The sequence below is a fragment of the Zonotrichia albicollis genome, chromosome 3, assembly GCF_047830755.1.
Source record: "Zonotrichia albicollis isolate bZonAlb1 chromosome 3, bZonAlb1.hap1, whole genome shotgun sequence".
Classification (NCBI taxonomy): domain Eukaryota; kingdom Metazoa; phylum Chordata; class Aves; order Passeriformes; family Passerellidae; genus Zonotrichia; species Zonotrichia albicollis.
Window position 1 is genome coordinate 112,362,186 of NC_133821.1, and position 20,566 is coordinate 112,382,751.

Genomic DNA, 20,566 nt, shown 5'->3' on the forward strand with positions numbered 1-20,566 from the left:
TGGAAGAGTTGAAAAGTGGGGAGATGTGAGAAAAGTGGGATTTTATAATCATAACAAGCACCGATAGCCATCCATTTAATAGTCATGAAATGAAATGCTGTATTTTCTTAGATTGTTCCACTACTCATTTAATTTAACTGGACACTAAAAACTATTTAATTTTGGATTTTAGATTATCTTTCTAATGTGCCCAGTTTATTCTTTTAACTGCAGATAAAGTTTTTTTTGAAGGGTAACAGCAGTGGTATTATGTTAGCTTTGATGTTATCTCCAGACAACTTCTTATGACAGTGAAACACCTTTTTGCATGTTCTTTAAGATAAATTACCTAGCAATTCAAAAGTCCTGAATTTTGTTTGGTACAGTTTTGTCACATTTAATTGTTCATGTAAAACTGATTTTTTTCCCTGACTCTCAAATGCAATTTAATTTTTAAGTGCAGGTTCCTCATAAATTCAGATGAGCACAGTAAGATAAATGCTTCCTAAATCCAAATCTCAAAGTGACATTAATGGTGACCTTTTTTTTTTTTTTTTAATTAGAGTGATAGTGATTCAGATCTGCTGAGGATCTCACCCTTAGAGTTACCTGATCTGATAATATTTTTTGCTGATGCTCCATTTATATGAGTACAACAGAGGGACCTCAAAGACTACAGCAATTACTCATATATGGTTTGATGCCCTTTTTTTCCACCACCGAGGCTCAAGGGAACAACTGTGGTAATAAGATTCATATCCACCATTTTACCATCATGAAATCACAGATTTGATGAATGATACTGATGTGGAACTTTGCCTTCTTTGCAGGTATGAAAGGAAAAATTAATCCTGGGGTCTTCAAAACAAAACACAGTGACCTCAGTCAAAACTCTTTGCACATAGAAAAAAATCCTGAAAACCAGTGTTGCACACAGAGAATGACACATGGACATGTTTGGGAAGTGGCAAAGGAGGAGAAAATGTGAGTACCTGATCAAAAAAGCAGTCTTCAGGTAGTCAGCATGGTGGGTCATCTGCACAGTGTTTCCACAAACATGACAACATCAGTGACTCTCCCTTACTTTCAGCTGCAGGGACACATCTGCATTTTAGTGGAGTGGGAGGAGGTAAAAGAGCTTACTCTGAAATGGAAATAGAAGGAGAAGGATATCACATAGAACGAATTCTGAGAGCAAGAAAGACTTGTGACAGGTTAAAGATTATGTGTTCTGCAGATAGCAATCCTAGAGGCACAGTGGCTTGGTGGCTTTTTATATGATAATAAGACCTGTACTAAAGCCCAGTGTTGTCCTGCATGATGCACCAATGTTTTAGTGCTAGTTTGGATGCTGATTTCCTATTCAGGAAACTTTCAACTCCACTCTAAAGTAACAATGTCAATAGAAAACACATTTTTCCATATAATCTTTACCTGAGAGCCCCCCAACCCCTGTTGTGTTTTTTGTATGGTTTATAAATTAAAAGTGTTTGTGCACCCCAAGGCACCACCTCACTCCTCTGTCTCTGGGTTCTCTGTGTGGGTCTATAGCTAAAGTGGTAACACCTGTCCTATATTTCAAGTGTAACAGGAGGCCTTTTGAGCAAACTATCATTTACAAAAGAGCTAGAAATTGCACAGCCTCTGTGGCTCTGGGAAAACCTAATGGAGTTGTAGACTAATCCCCTCACCATTGCTCCACAGAGCATGGAGAGCAAATTCCCACACTTCTAAGGAAGAAGTAAATGTTCTCAGAGGGAAACCTCAGACAATTTTTCTCTTTTCCTCCCTCTTGGGTAGAGTTTTCTATGGGAATGACTGAGGATTGACCCTATGGAAAAAAGAATTCGAGAATACTTATTATAAAATTGATTTTATTTCCCTGTCATTGTGAAGTTGTTCCCTGTAGCATGTTCTCTAATGATTTATCCAGAAGTTTCAAGAGTTGTAAGTACCAGTGGTTCTGTGTTTCCCTGGCCTGTCTCACTGACAGATGGCACAGAGATGGGGATTGCAAGACACAGCAGGGACAAAAAGAGAGATAGTCAAATAAGATAAAGACGAATTTTTTTTTTTTTTTTACTGTAGGAGAAAACTGCTTGGAAAGATCAGGAGTGAGACCAGCAGCATTTGCTGTGTATATTCTGAGTGAAATAGAAATTGTATTTGAGATCTAGGCTATGTTTAAAGACAATGAAATTTGCCTCAGACACAAGTCCCAACACTTCTATCATTATCTCCCTTTAAATCTATTTCACTCTTTTCTTGTAGTATTTTTGCACAAATGAAAGAAGAGCTTCTGGGTCCTCCTCTCTTCCCCCGTGTTCTCTTCTTGATGCCTCCCTCCATGCAAACCTCTGCACACTTCTAGGAAGGTGGATGCAAAGTGCTTAAGCAACACAAGGTGTGATGTTCTTGAGAAGTCTCTGGTCTCCTGAGCAGCTTCTTGTGAGATTTACAACTCCAAAAGATTGACTATAAATAAATAAAACCTTTCAACACCTTCTAGCTCCTGGGAAACAAAGTCCAAAAGATACTGAGTTTTGCTTACCACTTCCTCCTGTCAGGGTTACAGGAGGGTTTGCTGTCTATTCAGTCCCGTCATGCCACCTGCCTCTTGCATTCTGTCTCCAGCAACCACAGCAACATCTTGTCTCATCTGCTACTCATCCATCCAATATATCAGTGCATGGTAATGTAATGCTTGAGGATAATACCCTGGTGTATCTTCTGACTTCTACATATGAGATTTGGTGTTTGCTACTTCTTTTTCTATTTGATATTGACTCTAGAAATTCTTACACAGACAGCAAATGCAGTTGTGAATTCAATCTTCAGATTTCTCTTTTTCTTAGGGCACCTCTTTTCCTTAATTGCTTTTGCTTTGTTTGTTCAAATTAAATATTTATTGCATTTTAAAGAAGAATGAACTTTTGGGACAAGATAATAAAGGATTTATCTGATGATAAAACATGTAAATCTTTCCAGAAACTTCAGGAGGATTTTAATATTAATGCAGATCAAATATGGAAATATATGCAACTTGTGAATAGTTTTATAGAAACAGGAAGAGCTGTGGTGTCAGTGTAGGAATAATCCTTATTAGGATGACTTTCTGATATTGATAAGACAGGAATACAGGATCTCATTTTTTTCTCTTGCTTAAATCTCTTCATTCTTTTGTAAAAGTTCAGAAAAGAATGACAAGTCCTTTTCTTTTTTAGGTTTTAATAAACTGCTGAATAAGTAATTACAGAAGAAACTACAGGGAACAAGTTTGTTGTGACAAGGAAAGAAAATTGATTGTCTAACAAGTCCTCTCAGTTTCTAATAACCAGGGGGTCAATCAGCAGTCCCACACTATAGAAAAAAAAAAATATAAATTATAGATAATTAGTATTTGGCTGGTTGACTATTTTGAAAAGCATAGCTGTCCCCCATGATAAGGTGCCCTTAGGATAACTCCTCCCTTTACTTCTCTTTATATGAAGTATGAGGGACTACTACTTAATATTCCTAATTTAATAAAACATAGTTATGAAGTTAATTTTTAAACTACTTAATTTTAAAAAATTCTCATTTACTCTTTCCAAATCATTGAAACCATAGAATCTACTTAACAGCAAAAAACACCAGAATTTTTAAGTTTGGAGAAAAGTGAGAGGAGGAAATCAAGAGGTAAGATATGGGTGAATTCTCTACACAGCAATATTCTCAGTATTCTTTAAAAGTTTTAGAATTCCTTTCAAGAGTGAATCATGATAGAAGTATTGAAATCTCATAACCATTAAGGACGACCACTGAACTGGGGGATATTGACATTCCTGCTTCATGCCTAAACAGATTATTCCCTTTTGGCATTTTCTGATCACCATGTTTATCACAGTGAAATCCCAGTTTGATTTGGCTTTCCCATGTGCTCATAGTTTGTTCCAATCAATTTAATGAGTGGGCATGATTGGAGAGGTTTGTGGTTGTAAAATACACAAGATCAAGGAATTTATAAAATAAGGCAGGGTTTTCAGAAGGTCCTCAAAGACCTAAGTCCTTTGCAGTGTGAAGTTCAGGGTTCCAGTAATCAGAAATATGCTTAGTGCAGAGAATTGCAGGGCAGTCACAGAATGCCCTGAGTTGCAAGGAACCTTAAGGATCATTTACTTCCAACTCCTGTGCCATAGTAGGGACACCTTTCACTAGATCAGGTTGCCCAAAGCCCCATCCAATCTGGCCTTGAACACTTCCAGGGATGGGGCATCCACAAATCCTCTGGGCAACTAGTTCCAGTTCCTCACCACCCTCACAGTAAATAATTTCTTTCTAATATCTAATCTAATCCTGCCCTCTTTTAGTGTAAAGCCATTTTTCCCTTGTTCTATCACTACATGTCCTTGTGATTAGTCCTTCTGCTGCTTTCTTGTAGTCCCCTTTATGGACTGGAAGGCTGCTGTAAGGTCTTCTTGAAGCCTTCTTTTTTCCAGGCTGAGCAACCCCAACTCTTTCAGTCTGACTTTATAGGAGGAGTGTGGCAGCCCTCTGATCACTGTAGTAGCCCTCCTCTGAAGCTGTCTAACAGGTCGGTGTCCTTCTTGATTTGGATGCTCCAGAGTTGGATGCAGTAATCCAGGTGGAATCTCAGGAGAGTGCAATAAAGGAAAGGGTCACTCTACAGAGATTCTGCCCTTCAGTGTTGTGTCTCTTTACAGATTGTGTTCCCTAGCATGAAATCTTCCAAGATTCATTGTCGTGTTTAGAAGCATGGAATAGCTGGTGCATAGCCCAGAGATCCAGAGACCACCTTATTCTTCTAACACCCTCAGTAATCTATCTGTTCTCAGGCTTAACATTACCATATTGAATAAGTTTTCAAATTTGCCCAACATGATGATTTTGCAAGGCTACATATGAAACTCATTTGCGCTGCCCTCTGAAGTAATTCTGAAAACACCCTGCTCCCATTCATCATTCAGCATGCAGGTTTTTTTCACTTACTGTGTTCTAGGATGTGCTCTCAGCTAACTAGTGAAAAACCTCTGTAGGAGGTTTTGCTCATTAGAGAAGCGATTTAATGCTAAAGAAATATTTTGCTTTCTATTTTAAAATGTCTTTTTGAATAAATAGTGTACAGATTTTCCTGAGATGTGCTTTGAGCTGCTTGGAAAATGAAGAACAGAGCCTTTCACTAAAATTAATGGGAAAGTTCAGTGAAATTTGGATTAGACTCCAATGATAAAGCAATCTGAAACAGAAACATCATTAAAAGATACTCGTAATGGAACTGTGAGCTTATTTGTCTGAAAAACAGCTTGCGAGGTAATAAGTAATGAATTACTGCTAAGAAGTGCATCTGTCTCTTAAGAGAAAAATGTCTTGTGGAATGCATTGTACATCTGTACTGATGAAATTATTAAAATGAGTACCTTTGAGATAGGAGTATATGTCATGAAGATGACCAAGCAAACATTGGATTAGGGGGCTTTTATGCTAATTAAATGATGGACACACAGAAAAGAGATAAATTGTTAATATATGCTAAACACAAAAAATCTAGAAGACCATCTGATTCATTCTATCAGAGAGAAAACATATCTGTTTAATTAAGGGCAGTAATATTGTATGCATGCTTGCAAGCAGTGATATGGTAGCTAATCTAGCTTTTCCTGAGGTGCACTCTGTCTTTTTAGTGCTTAAATTTTAGCCTTAAGATTCCCCTAATGTTGCTGTTTGTATGGGATTGTTTCTCTGTTGCTGGCACATAACCGATTCCCTGAGAGATAGATGCACCCCCAAATAGCAACTGCTTGTCAGGAAGACAGTTTTTCATACCTGGCTTTAATGCAGACCTTTATTTTACAGACAGGTTTCTCAGAGGCTCGCGCTGTCTTATTTTTAATGACTAAAAAAAAATAAGCTGGGTGAGTGGGAAATGCTGTCATGCAGGCGTTCCAGATGAGACTGGGACAACATCGCATTTGAATAACCACCCGACGGATCCGTCAAGCTGAGCTGAGACATGCCTCAGCAGCCTCGGCTCAAAATCCAGCCCTGGGATGGAGGGTGAGACGCAGGAGTGCCCGCAGCCTGCGTGTGCCTTGGCTCCTCTCTGCAGTGCTGCTGCCTGGGAGAGTGCTGGCGTTGGCAGGGCGGCGTCCCACAGAGGAGCTCAATTGTGCCTTTGCTGTACTGCAGAAACATATGGCTCAACGCCTACAGGAAAGTATCAGGGACGGAATCTTGCAGCAGTAACATAAACATTATTTTGCATGAAGTAAAATCAATATTTGTTGTCTGAGCATCTTCCCAGGGTTTCAAAGCCAAGTGTTGGTAGATTTCACTAAGTTTGGGGTATTTGTTTCCATTTGCTTCCCAGGCAACATTTGTTTTTACGGGGAAGCTGCAATTTTCAGGGTTGTGTTTGTGGACCACCCCTGGGCGTACATATGGACTGGGGAATGCAGTCCCATGAGAGGGACCTGGGGGTTCTGGCAAGTTGGACATGAGCCAGCAGTGCTATGGCAGCCAGGAGGGCCAAGCGTGTCCTCAGAGGCATCAGACAGCATGGGCAAGGGAGGCGATTGTCCTGCTCTGCACTGGGGCAGCCTCACCTTAAGTGCCGGGGGCAGTTTTGGGTGACACAACACATAAAAGACATTAAACCATTGGGGACCTTAATGGCCTCCTCCAAAGGAGGGCCATGAGGATGGTGAAAGGTTGGAGGTGAAGTTGTATGAGGAGCTGCTGAGGTCACTTGGTCAGTTTAGTCCAGAGGAGACTGAGGAGAGACCTCACTCACTGCTGTCACAACTTCCTTGTGAGGGGAAGAGGAGGGACAGGCACTGATCTCTTCTCTGTGGTCCCCTGTGACAGGACCCAAGGGAATGGCCAGAAATTGTGTCAGGGGACGTTTAGGTTGGGTATTAGAAAAAGGTTCTTAACCCAGAAGAGTGGTTGAGCACTGGAACACGCTCATCAGGGAAGTGGTCACTGTACCAAGCCTTACAGAGCTTGAGAGATATTTGGATGATGCTCTTTGGCACATGGTGTGACTTGTGGGGATGGTGCTGTGCAGGGCCATGAGTAGGACTCAATGATCCTTGTGTGTTCCTTTCAACTCAACATATTCTGTGATTCTGTGATACAAATTTTGCTCCTAATCGTTGCCCATATAAAATGTTGGGCTGATGGATATCTGCCCCATAGAAATTCATAGAAAGTGCCAAAAATTCAAAGCAAAGCTGGCGCCTTCCTTACAAAGCTCTCTCCCCTTTTTTTTTTTTTTTCATTTGAGTATATCTCTGTAAGACCAAGGAAGGCTCCCAGAAGCTTTGCAGTGGTAAACTTGTATTAGTAGTGACTACTGATCCCAGAGATGTGAATTATGAAATTGGGGCACATTGCACCAAAATTAATTGTTATTTTCGTTTTAAATGTCCACATCTCAAAAAGAAAAATTCTTGGTATGGAACAACTTACATGAGTAAGTGAACCTTGGTGTGGGTCCCATGGAAGAGGTCAGAGAGCTGCTCTTGGTGGTGAACTGTCACCAGCAAAGCAGCCAAAGTGATCTGATTCTCTGTGCTTGAGCCACACATGTTTTCCCAAACAGATTAGCACTGATTAGCAATGAATTACCAAGCGTGAAATGAGTTTCTTGGCTTCTAGCCACTGGACACATAGAAAGAATGTGTCTGCAGGAAGAGGAAAATGAGTATCCACGGCTGAATAAAACACTTGGATATATTTGTTGTTGCAGGCTATTGCCAGCTCAGAATAAGAGTAGTCATTGCCAGTTAAATAAAACACCTCTCTCCTTACAGTAAGCATATTGCTTACTAAAAACAGGATCTTTTAAATAATGTCTTTCTGCTTATCTATGGTCTTTGAATATATTTTTTGCTGAATAGGAGCACAGTATTTGAGCAGTTCTGTCATGCATAAGCAATCTGCTCTTTAGACAGTGATGCTTACTTAAAATGCTGATGTTGATGATGCTGAAAACATGGGGTGAGGGAAAACTCAAGTCCCATCTTGAAGAGGCTTGCTTCTTTAAGAGAAGGTAAAAGATGAGTTAATCACTAAGCAGCAATTTAGAGCACAAGTAAGAATTTGGAGTACTTTTAAGAGAGATATTAATAAAAACCCACTTGTTTCTGGCAATTGAAAAAGAGGGAAATTGGCCCACCTGATTATGAAGAAGAAAATCAGTGAGATGGTTGGTCTGTTAGGCTGTGGCCTCTGCTCTGAAATAAAAGGACTCTTGCCTTATTTCACTGATAACAGGATGAGGGTGTGAGGCTTCTCTTTGCCAGCAAGAACATGCAAACTGCATCCTCAGCCCTTCAGCCAGTTTGTGTTAGTAATTCCATCCTCAGCCCTTCAGCCAGTTTGTGTTAGTAATTCTAAGCAGTCTGATGCTAGGCACAGTATCTCCACAGTTAACAGGTGCATTATTACTTCAATTATCTTTAACTACTAGGCATGCTGTGATACTAGGCATTGAGAGATTCAAATATACAGTAGGCCTGATAAAAACTGTTTGTCTTGAATAGATTCAAATGCTTGGGTTTTTTCTACATAGAAGAGCTAATGTTTGTTATTAGTTTGCTACTCATAATCTTGGCTATACAGGCTAATTAATTTGCCAGAAGTCTTATAGTTGACACCTGAAAAAAAAAAGTAAAAATATAGATGATGTCCTACATTTGCTTTCCAAAAGGAGACAGATATTTTTAAAAGGGAAAAAAATCCAATATTTTTAACTGTTGTATGAAACTAGATAAAAAGTAGATAAAAACCTAATTTCTATGTATTGAACAGAAAGGTGAATATTTATTTCTAATTTTTGCATCTGTACTTGCACTCTAATGCAAGTACTTGCACTCTAATGAGGAAAAGGAGGGGAAACTCGTTATTCAATACTTTACTTTTTCAAAAATAATTTTCCTTTTGTCTTTTGGAAGCAGACATTGTAACAGAAATCTTACTGAATTGCCCAAATTTCAAACCAAAATTTTCTGGTAAACTAATGAATATAATCTAGCACACATTCACACATCTCTGTTTCTTCTCTTTATATATTCATTTTCTATGGCTGCCTTCTTTTCCACTTCCCAAATATTTTCCTTTCTTGGTTGTATTTTTTTTTTATCCCCCCTTTGGTTTGAAGCTGCTCAAAGTGTGTGTCAGTAGTATTAACTCCCATCTTAAAATTCCAGCCTCCTGATGTCTAGTTTTTAAAAGCAATGGACTAATGAGAAAAAGATGCTGGATTCAGCTTTTTCTTTATTCCTCACTGTGAATCCTAAGCCATGTGATGCACCTGTGCATGCTGGCTTTACTGTAAGATTCTCAGACACTTACTGTACTGGTAGGATGTTTCCAGACAAATACATATCTTGCAGGTGTAGCACTGTTTTCTCAGAGGTTTCCTGAAGGGTTATAAAGAGCATCCATGTTGGGCAATGCACCAATGTTCAGATGTTTTCGAGGCATTCAGATATCAGTGGTTAGTCCTCACTTGCCTTTAAGTGAATACATTCCAAGGAATTTGTCATCTCTCTGTTTTCAGCAATATTATAAACACAGCCTTGCATGGATCTCTTGGCATAGGAGGGTGTACTTGGAGCAGTGTGTTCATTGAAGATTTTTTTTCACTCTTCAGCCTTGTGTGGATCTTTAACGACCTGCTATATGCTTCCTCTTTCTCTAATCTTCTGAGAGAGTCAGCAGGCACAAACTGTACTGAGAAAATTATACTATACCACATTCTGAAACTGTAGGTTTGATTTCAGCCTGTCTGGTGGGACTGCTGCTAAAAGTCAGCATCTAAAGGAGCAGCTCATTTGAATTCTGGATGTACACACAAGTTAATACGAATGTGCTCAGAAACTGAAGGCTGATATATCAAAGCCACCGTTCAACACCACCTCAGGAATGTTCCTAATAGTGCAACCATTTTTTCCTTTCACTTCTGTCAAATTTATCAATGTCTGATGTCACTCTTTCACAAAGAGGCAGGCTATTAATATGTATAAAGTAAAAATAAAAGTTCATCCCTATGCATTAACATTTACTCATGGCAATTATGCCTGAGATTATTAAATTCATATGTCCCCCTCTTTTTCTTTCTTTCCATTCCAACCCTACAGAAAGTAGTACCAGATCTATCTATTTTTATTTTTCTTTATGTGTGTGTACCCCTGTATGTGTATTTTTATGTGCATTATCTATACATCTCTATATATACTTCAGCACTGAGGACTGAATAAATTTACCCACTTTTGTATCTTACTGCTTGAGCATTTCCCACGAAAACTAATGACTGCTTACCTGGAGCTGGACTGAGTTATTAGACAGGCACATAACTGTACTGCCCCAGGAAGTATACATGAAAGGAATTGGACCTGAGAGCAGGAGTTTGTCCTGCCTCTCCCTCCTCATTTGTGAAGTGAAAAGGTAATTTGCACTTCTCCTTTTTCACGTGCCTTTTTCTGGTGCCTGTTGATTTTCCTGTGCATTGGGGCAGCATGTAAGAGAGGGAACCAAGCAGCTTTCACCTCTCACCCCCTCTCTTGGGGCCACAGTCCGTCTCTGCTGAGCCCAGATGATCGTTTAGCCCGGGGATGTCCCTGTGCTAGGCTCTGCCAGAGAAGGGGCAATTTGATCTCTGCATAGAGACAGCCATGAGGTTTAATGCTGCATGCTTCCTTGTGTGAAATGTTTGCCTAGATTCTCCCCAAGAGGATCATCTCCTTGTCCCTGACCCTTTGCTGCTTCCTGCAGGGTGGGATGGGGCTGCATGCCCTCAGTGCCAGGCATTTGGCTGTCCCTCTGTGGGGTTAGGACACAAGGGTGGGTGAAGGGAGAGCGTGCAGGATCTCACAGGGTGTGTGTCTGCACTCTCCCCACCTGCAGCTGGAGGATGCTATGGCACAAGTTGGGGCTTGCACTAGTTTTGGTGGAAACCAAGTTTAAGCCACTGAATGAGGAACTTTGGTGAAGAGGCCATGTGTAGGGTGAAATTTTGCTTCAAATTCAGGGAGCGCCTCAAGGTAGGTTCCCACAAAGGGGTTGTAAGTCCAATTCACATTCTTGGATTGATGCAGCCTGCAAACACCCTCCTTCAGCTGGGCTGGCCACTTTCTGAGAGACTGGAGCAGGTGAAGTGAGAACATGAGGGTCAAAAGATAGAGGGAGATTATATCCTAATGCTATGTAATTTTCCAGACTGCTCCTCTGGCAGGGATATTATAACACAATTAAATCCCCCTTCATCCCATTCCAGCTCCACACTGGGAACAGAAACCTGCAAATAAGTCCTTGTATGTATTGAACTGAAACCTGAAAATGAGTCTTTGTATGGACTTCAATTTCAGGGATGCAACTGCTTTCCACTCTCTGACAGGGTGAGATAGAAGAGAAAAGACCAAAGAAGCTAGACTCCTATTCCAAGGAATAAGTTCAAAAAAGAGCTACTATTGCAGTAATCACCACAAGTACCTAGAGGCTATAGTCAGGGTTGGAAGGATGCTCCTTTGATGTTTTCCTAAAATAAATACAAACATTTTTCACTCTTTTAAGCTGAGTCAACAAAAGAGCAGCTAACTGCTCTGTTAGCTAAAATATCCCCAGCACTACTTTGGTCACTTTTTCTTCTGCCATGGCTTAAATTGCAGGTTAAATATTATCTTCATTTGTTCTCTTAGATATTGACTGGAAATTAGAGGCCAGAGGAGAGAAGGGAAGCAAACCCCATGGCTTTAAAAGGGACAAGAATTTGGTTCCTGTTGACTTGTCTTCAGTCCTCTCCTGGCAGCAACCTCAATACTTGCATTTTTCATTGCTCAAAGTGGAGTAAACAAGCAGCATGCCCTGACAGGAGGCTTCTCAGACTGGACAGCCATGTCCTGCACATCACCCCCTTGCCTGGTGACAGCCACACTTGTCTGACACTTCGTGCTGGTGACTCCTGTGCTACATTGCCAAGTCCTGTTGGCTTTCCTGAATTTTGACTGAGAACCCTGAGATGCTTCAATCCAGCAGCCAGCTGTCATCAATAACAACTGCATTTACCATTATTAAAATTAGCTTGTTTTCTTCAAGGTAACACTTGTCTATGTGTTTCTGTTCATGAGACTAACAACACAATTAACTTTTAGTTTGTCCACATCTGTATATTTACACGGCTGCTGAAGCCCCTGTGAGCTGGGTGATTTATAAGCGCTTTGTGTCACTTGTCTGTCCCACTCAGTGGGAAACTATAACCTAACCCTGTCCCTAATGGCATTAAAAGGTCCAATTAATCAAAAAAAGGGGTCAGTTAATATTCTCCACACGTAAGTGCCGAACATCAGAATAATTTGCTCTCTTGTGGTTGGCATCCCATCATTTTGTGGTTTAGTTAAAAAGGAAATTGGCAGGACAGCCACAAGTGTACACCATGGGATTGCTCCACGGATTTGGGGCAGCTGTTATATCTCCTGCAGAGAAATGTTTTCTCTGCTGAAAGAGTTTTTTAAAATAAATAGACAAGTTAGTAGGGAGTAAAATTTTCTTTTTGTGGTTTGAGAAACTTTCTTTCTTTTTACTTCAAAGACTTAAGTGGCACAAGGGAATCCCCTAGCAGCCATAGGCCCTGGGAATTAAATTTTCTCCATCTGTTCCCTAGTCCCTGAGCAACATAGCACAAATCCTACTACCATATATCTCTTTAAGCAGCCTCCTGTGGAAAGAGAGAAGCTTGATTAGTGCATGTGCATATGATTGCCTGCCCACATTTAGGAAACTGGCCACTAAGAGAAATGTTGGCTCAATACTCATTACCATCCTGAAGTTCTCTGCACTGTATACATGACAAGGTAATATTTCCACTGCAGGAGGCAATGTGGGAAACAAGGGTTGAAATAGTCTTACCTGAAACCAAATCAATTAATTTGCTCTACAGTTCTCAAAAAGGTCCTTCTCTTAATAAAAGGCTGACCAGGCTTCAGGCTCTTGTGTTTGACCAGTGCTCTACAGATGACCTGGGACAGTCTCATCTATTTGTGTGTTTTCTGTCTGAAGCTGCCATGAACTTAGGGCAGGTTTACATCCCAGGCTGTTTTGTCTATGTCTAAATGCTAATGTTTCATTTTGTTTAACAAGCCACTGGTGTTTTTCTGGAGCTGAGACCTTTCTGTAACACTCAGTTTCAAGAGGTCTGGCCTTGCTTATGGCTGAATATGGGTAATTTTGTGTCTGACTGAGACCATTTGGTATAGTGGTGGTTTAATTTTAAGATTTTTGGTACTTGTTTAGAAAAAGCTTTTGGGATATGCCTGCATCCTCTGTTCCTTATTCACTCAGCTGCTCTTTCTCATTCACCTTTGAATTCCCAATAATGTGATCCATGTGTGTAGACTATGTTTTATGGATGAAACGGATTGGCAAATTAAGCTACCTGGCTATGGAATTTAATTCCTTGAAGTGCAGTTCTGTGTCTGTCATTCCAGTGCAGAAAGGGGAAATTTATAACAGACATTAATAGATTTGAGATATTGCAGGGCAGATATTTTTTTTATAAGAGGTGCCCTAATAATGAAGAGTTTCAAAAAGACCATTTTTGCAGAATTCATGATTGTTGTCTGGACACAGCTCAGCCTAACATTTGTTTAATAGTTTGGGGTTCTTTTAGGGATATGGCCAAAAAATAAAAAATGAACACCATTAGAAATTTAGAAATTGAGGATCTGAAGTTGTTTGCACAAAAGTTTTCAAAGGGCTTAATTTGTGAATTTTTAAATCAGTAAATATCTTTAATTTTGATCAAGAATGGGATTGTCAAATGTTATAAACTAGTTATAATAATTTTCATATGCAACTGTCTCTACACCAAAATAAAAAAAAAATACTTCTATTTTATTACACCAATTTTTATTTTAAAAGCTAATTTAAAATTAAAACAGTGTGGTATTCTAATCAATGCAACATATGTATGGCTATTTTCAGGTAAATCCTGAAAATAGCTTAAAAATAACCAAAATGCCAATGGTTCTAATTATACACTACTATCGTCTACAAGCTATTTAGCAGATATATGGCTGGACAACTTTCTGTCAGAGGGATATTGAGAGTGGAGAAGGTGGAGACCTTATTGCAGTCTGCAGCTTCCTCAGGAGGGGATCCAGAGGGACAGGCACTGATGTCTCCTCTGGTGACCAATGTAGGGGCCCAAGGGAATGTCCTGAAGCTGTGCCAGGGAGGTTTAGGCTGGATATTAAGAAAAGATTCTTCACCCAGAGGGAAGCTGGGCACTGGAACAGGGTCCCAAGGGCAGTGGTCACAGCCCAAGCCTGACAGAGCTCAAGAAGCATTTAAACAATGCTCTGAGGCGCGTAGTGTGCTTCTTGGGATGTCTTGTGCAGAGCCAGGAGTTGGACTTTAATAATCTTTGCGTGTTCCCTCCAACTCAGCATATTCTGTATTTTATGATTCCATTCAATTTTTCTGTCTTGTTTTTGGGTCTGTTACTTAATGACAATCTAGCAACCTTTTCCTGAGTGAAAACCAACATATCCATGCTCATCATAACTAGCAGCAGAGCCATAGTGTCTCCGTAGTGTCTTTGGTGTCTAAGAGCTGAAAGCAGCCCACTGTGCTAAACACTATACAAACACTGCACAGGTGCAAATGTAGCTTTAGAAGGAGCGTCCTCACATTCAAGCGAGTTAAGATCTGGACACTGGCAACAATAAAATGGCTAAACCATCATCAGACTCTCTCCTTTTCTGAGAAAGTGAACATCAGTGTCTCAAAGATTCATTGTGACTCAGCTGTCCAGTTCTACAGTGCCCGAGAGGCAACACTGGGCCTCACCCAGGTCATTGGTGGCAGCTCTACTGGCCTTGAAATCATCAATAAAATTATATTAATTCCTTATAAAACTAGCTGTTTCTTGATTTTCCAGCCTCTTTCCCTAAAAATTTTCAATGAGTTTGTAAGAGAAGATGGCAATAAAAAATACTTGGATGGATTGTTCTAGTAATAGCTTGTAATATATTTAATGATTCTTTTCATTTACTGAATAGCATTTAAGGTAAAATCTCATTCCAGACTCACATTGTTCTGCTCTTAGTGCTGTTTCTACTTTACAGCAACTTCTTCTTGTAACAAGATCTATTTTATGAGGGTGGCTTCATAAAGGAGTTATGTTTTCATTTGCAGTTTGTTAAATTATGGCAGTTTCTGTATCTAACTGCTAAGGAATGGGAGCCTTTTATTTGGCTACAGTTTTAGATAAATACATTATTTATAAAAATAACCATTTCTCCTTATAATGTACCAGGAAATAGTTTGCATAATCCCCAACTTCTTGCAGAAATCCAAACATGATTCATTTCCTTTTTACAGGTTTTGATGGAATAAGATCATAAGAAAGCTGATTCAAAATACACCCTCTGAGGCCAAACTTGACCTCTTCTCAAACACTTCTGCTCGGCTCAAAGAGGCTGATCCACAGGGACTGATGTCAAAGGAAGGTGCTCAGGGTCCAGGGCCTGGGATGCTGAATATGGCACTTTTTCAAGGTGAAACAGCAACACAGAAGGAAGATATTTTTAAAGTAAAAGTACTTGCCTGATTCTCCTGTCACTGCTCAATGACATGCATTTATGTATACTATTTAAAGCTGTGTTAAATGCAAAAATATGTGTAGTCTGTGACACTCAGCTCAATAGATATTAAAAGATCCCGGTCTGTGGTAGTCATTTAACTTGCTCTTTAAGACTTTTGCAACTGTTTCACATTTTCTGTGCCTTTTTAGTATGTGAGATGAAAGCTGGATTGTGGCGATAGCTCAGAGAGCTATCCTTTTTTTCTCTTCCCCTTCTCCTTCCTCCCCCCTCACCTTCCTCTGCCCCTTATCCCTTGTCTCCACTTCCCTTCTCTTCCCACTTTTTAAAAGGAAGGAGGACTGGTTATTTTCATTATTATTTTATACCAACACTGAGTTGAAAACATTTGTAGTTGTTTAAGTACTTAAGGAGGATCTGCTTCTTACCTCCGGGTAAGACAGTAAATTCTTCCATGTGTTGACTTCATCTGTTATCCCTACCCATTTTCCACATGCCTGAGGGATATTTACTCAGACAGACTCTCTCTGTACTGGAGAAATCTCCGGCGAAGGTCAGCCAGACAAGCAGCACTTACTCAGGAGCGATGTGATGGGTGTGTATGTGTGAACGGCAGGTCAGTGACACGGGCTGGGGAAAGAAAGTGGGAGCAGCCCTTTCCTCTTCAGCTCCCTCACGAAAGTAACCCTGGCTTCAGAACTGAAGAGCCTCCCCTGCTCTGCCATCTGCACTCCAAGCAGCCCTGAGAGTGAGGTCCTCCTCAAAACCTGATTCAAGGTCTTCGTTCTCCAAACCTTTGAAACCCTAGTTTTTGCTAATTGAAAGAGTAAAAGCTGGGCCAAATCATGCAATGGGGGATGAGATATCTGGTGTGTTCACTCAAATGCTCTGGTGCAGACCAGAGTTTGGCATCCAGTAAGGGGTCTACAGACTGAGGACTCCTGGGGCTTGCATCTGTATTTCAATCCTCTCCTGATGTTCTGCCTTTTCCTCCCTGAGCCAGACGTCAAATTCAGCTGGCAGGTGAACATGAGTCCCTACAAAATGGCATGTGATATGTACAGTCACAAGGTGGGGGGCAAGGTGCAAAGGTGAACATAAGAGTTTGTTTTTACGGGGAGGAGGGAACCTGACATAAGGAGAATTCGCGCAAATTGCGTAAGTCACTTTGAACAAATGAGATTTGCCTTTCCCTGTGACCTCTGAGTGCTAGGAAAGCTCTCCCTAACCACAAAGCTCAATATTCAAATGTCAGTCCTTCCCTTACAACTAATTCCACTTAACAGGGTTATATATGTGAATAGCCTCACTGGGATCAAAGGAGTTACTTACCTGCATGCAGTGTCAGGCACACACATTTGCAGGATCAGGCCCTCCAGGCACACAGCAGCTTTCATTGCCCTGCGTGTTGCTCAGGCACAATCTGATGTCAATTAAGGAAAGTGAAGAGAAGCATATGCTTACATGGCAAGAGTGCTGCAGAATGTTTTAAAGTGTGAAAGGTTTAAATCACACCAAGGCTATAAAAATCAGCTTTGTTTATGGACTGGTGCAGAGACCTATTGTACTTTGTATCGATCAATCCATTGAACACCTGGTTCAAAATGTTCAATTGAAAGCTGGGGAAAAGTGCTAAATTGAACAATCTAAGTAACCTGTGAACCTGACAGTCATAAATCAATGGAGATGTTACACACAGTTAACCCTAACCAGTTAGCAAGTTGTACCAATTATTCACTTTGTTACCTGGTTAGGAGCTAGTTCACCGTTTCAGAATTGTACTAATACAGTAAACATTTGTTCTGAGTGACCCTCAGTAAAAAGTACCAGGTTCACTGAGGACTTTCTCCCCTGCATCTAGGCCAGAAAAACCTTGCCTGAATATCAGCTTGGAAAAAAGGACATTTGAAATGAAGAGACAAGTTTACAAAAACTGCTAAATTTGGGGGGCTTAAAAAGTGTGACTACAAAAGATGAAGGATCTGCTTTTCAAATGTGCTTTATCTATGGGAAGGTTATTCACACCTGTATGGGCTCTGACAGAAACTGACTTTTCTGATGCTAGTGCTGTTTTTGTTCACAGGTTCTTTGCAGACTTTGAAGGACTTCGATTTCCTGGCCCACCTTGTCTTTTATATGCCTGGCAACATTTGCCTTATTTTTTACTTCCTAAGGCAGTAAATATGCTGAATTTTTCAGGAAGGCTTATGAGAACTTCTTGTTTCTGCTAAACCATTTTGCTTAGGGTGAATTGCATACACACCCCTAGCCCCCTATTAGATTTTACATTACTTTATCATTTCAGCTCAGACTAAAAGGGCTTCAATCACCTGGGTTACACATGTGACTTAAAAAAATAAAACTGGTGAGATATTTGCACTTTTTTTTCCCTGTCCTTCTTGGGACATCTCAGACTTAGGAAGAAGCAGTATCCATGGTTTGGAATTTTCTTCAGCCAGCTTTTTTAAATCTCTTGGGTTGTAAATCCTGCAGGTCTACTGATTTAAATTGCTATTTAACATTCTCCTGATTTACTGGAATGAGCAGCAGTGCATTGTCCTCTTACAGGAGAACTGATTTTGTCTGTTTTTTCTTCCAAGAGAGATCAGATTTATTTACACAATATACAAATTTTTGCACATATTATTAAGATGGCTACAGTTGTGTGTAGTCAAGACCACAAATCTTTCTTGTTATCCTTAACTCTGATGAAAAACCTTACTTCTTGCTTCCATCCTTATCAATTTTCTGTAGTTCTTATCTCCTGTCTAATTCATATTCTAATAAATGCCTTTTTTTTTGGTGTAATTATTTTGATTTACATAGCTGTTTCACTTTTATGCAAGTCAACATTTAGTCCAGCTTTGGCTCTTTTTTTTAAACCTCTGTAAAATGTTTTTAAACACTTTCCAGTTATTATCCACATTTCCTGTCTAATTTCTTTCTCCCAAATGATTTAGCTCATAATTGTTCTCAGCTTTGCAAAATTGGCTCTTGCAATCCATCAAATATACATATTACTGCTCCAGACTTAATTCTGATTGTATACAACAAACAGAAGCAAATCATGATCACTTTTATCTAAACTACCGCTGATTCCTTAAGTCTACATCTATGATATTTTATTTTCATCTATAAGGATAAAATAATGTATACAGCTTTCCAAAATTATTGGATGCAGCACTTTTTAAGGAACTTATAATTTATGGCTTATTCCAGGGATATATTAATTTGGTGGCATGAAAACTCCAAACCATGCTATTCATATTGAAGTGCTGACACTGCATGATTTATTTTTCTTCTTGTTTTATGGATACTTACTTAGGGTGATAGTTCTTCCCTCTTCTTCTGATAATTACTTGTAGAAGGCATTAATAACACACAAAAACCCCATATTTTTTGTCCCTCTTTCGTAACAGACCAAGCTACAGACTAAGAATTACTTATGTCTTTGAGCCTATTTCTTCTGCCCTATTTTCATGACTAAATGGAATTCAGAAGGAGAGAACTAGATCTCCAAAGAATCTTTCCCAAGGAAAATGAATGGATAACAAGTGGAATGTGTTTAACAGTTCCACCCAAACTGATATTTTAAAAAGGGCAGAGTGCCTGACTCATCTTTCCATGCTTTCTTGTTGCTCTCACCATCAACAAATTGCCAGATGGTAAGGTGGATTAGAGAGTCAGGCTTCAGTATCACTTGTACCCTAGAATCCAGGAAACTGGTTCTTGAGTGGGAGACACTGCTAATTTTGGTGGTTCTAGGATCTGATGCTGTATTGTTACTGTTAACAGAAAAAGTTAGAAATGACAGCCAGCTTTCTGGCTTGAGATAGGCAAGATGATTTCATTTGGAGTTGTTTCCTGCTAGGGCTTTTTTAGAACACTCTGAAGCTACCTCACTTATGATTCTGTTCATCCTTGGTTTGTTTATGTTAAACATTTAAAACACACCAGTATATATTTAAATTTGAAACCTTATAATGTATTTTTTTTGCAGTTATGAGTTCATCTTTCAAATTATATCAATGTTCAACAGAGTTAGTAATTTTAGTCAGTGTTTCTCTTCAAAATCATCTGTTTTTCATAAAATGACCTTTTTTCTTCAGGACTGTCATTATAATTAATAACAATAAAAATCTATTTTTCTGTGGCCTCTAAATACTCAGTCAAATGCATTTCTTGGAGAATGGAGATTTGTGAAATTACTTTTTTGATGAAAAATGTAGGCTCTCCAGCGCCAAACGTTTCATGAACACGTCAGTATATATGACCCCAGTGCTTTTGCCACATTTTATTTTTATTTCTTTCAAAACTGAACATAAACTGTCCTGCTCCTTCCAAAATAACAAAATATTCATCTGTTTGAAGAAAACTCTTCTCCCTGAAAATATTTCCTACCATCTCTTCCATTAGAAAACTAGTGTGCTCAGCATTGCCAACTGGATTAACTAATGAGATAGTAAAGTGATACTCTCCTGCTTTCACAAGCATCTGGCCAAGTGAGAGCTGGGCAGACTAGCAATGATTTCTGTGGTGGCAATATTGTTGTGTCAGTGGGCATGGAGTGATGGACCAGTGGAAGGTGAAAAGATAAAACAGAGAGTGTCAGGTGACAGCCACATGGAACTTGTAGGCAATTTGGCCTGAAAAGCTTTGATGACCCTCACTGTACTCAGTGAGGCTGTGCTCCAAAGGGAGGGTGAGAATTTCACACACACTGCCTTCCTCATATCAAAGGATTGCAATGGATTTTAAAAGCTGAGGTGATAGCACGGTTAAGGGTGTCACAGTGAGGGGCTGCCCTCTGTGCTCAAAGAGGTTTGTAGGAAGCCCTGGGCTGTAGCTGCTTGAGCAAGGAAATGTATTCATTCACTGCAAAATGGTGATGATTAAACTGCAGTTTTAGATGTAGGGCTTCCTCTGGTGATGCAAGAAATCCCACTAAGTGGATGACAGAGACTGGCCAGTGGATCAGGAAG

General features: G+C 39.8%; 1 long non-coding RNA gene across 1 annotated transcript in view; it reads left to right on the forward strand.

Moving 5' to 3' along the window:
- LOC113458865 (uncharacterized) overlaps positions 1-18,363 on the forward strand; it is a 152,336-nt gene extending 133,973 nt beyond the window's left edge. Inside the window, exons 4-8 of the long non-coding RNA XR_003379531.2 lie at positions 543-722; positions 810-963; positions 2,251-11,027; positions 11,682-12,078; positions 15,364-18,363. This is a non-coding gene — a long non-coding RNA (uncharacterized LOC113458865). The remainder of the gene's footprint in view (positions 1-542; positions 723-809; positions 964-2,250; positions 11,028-11,681; positions 12,079-15,363) is intronic.
- The last annotated feature ends 2,203 nt before the right edge of the window (positions 18,364-20,566 follow it).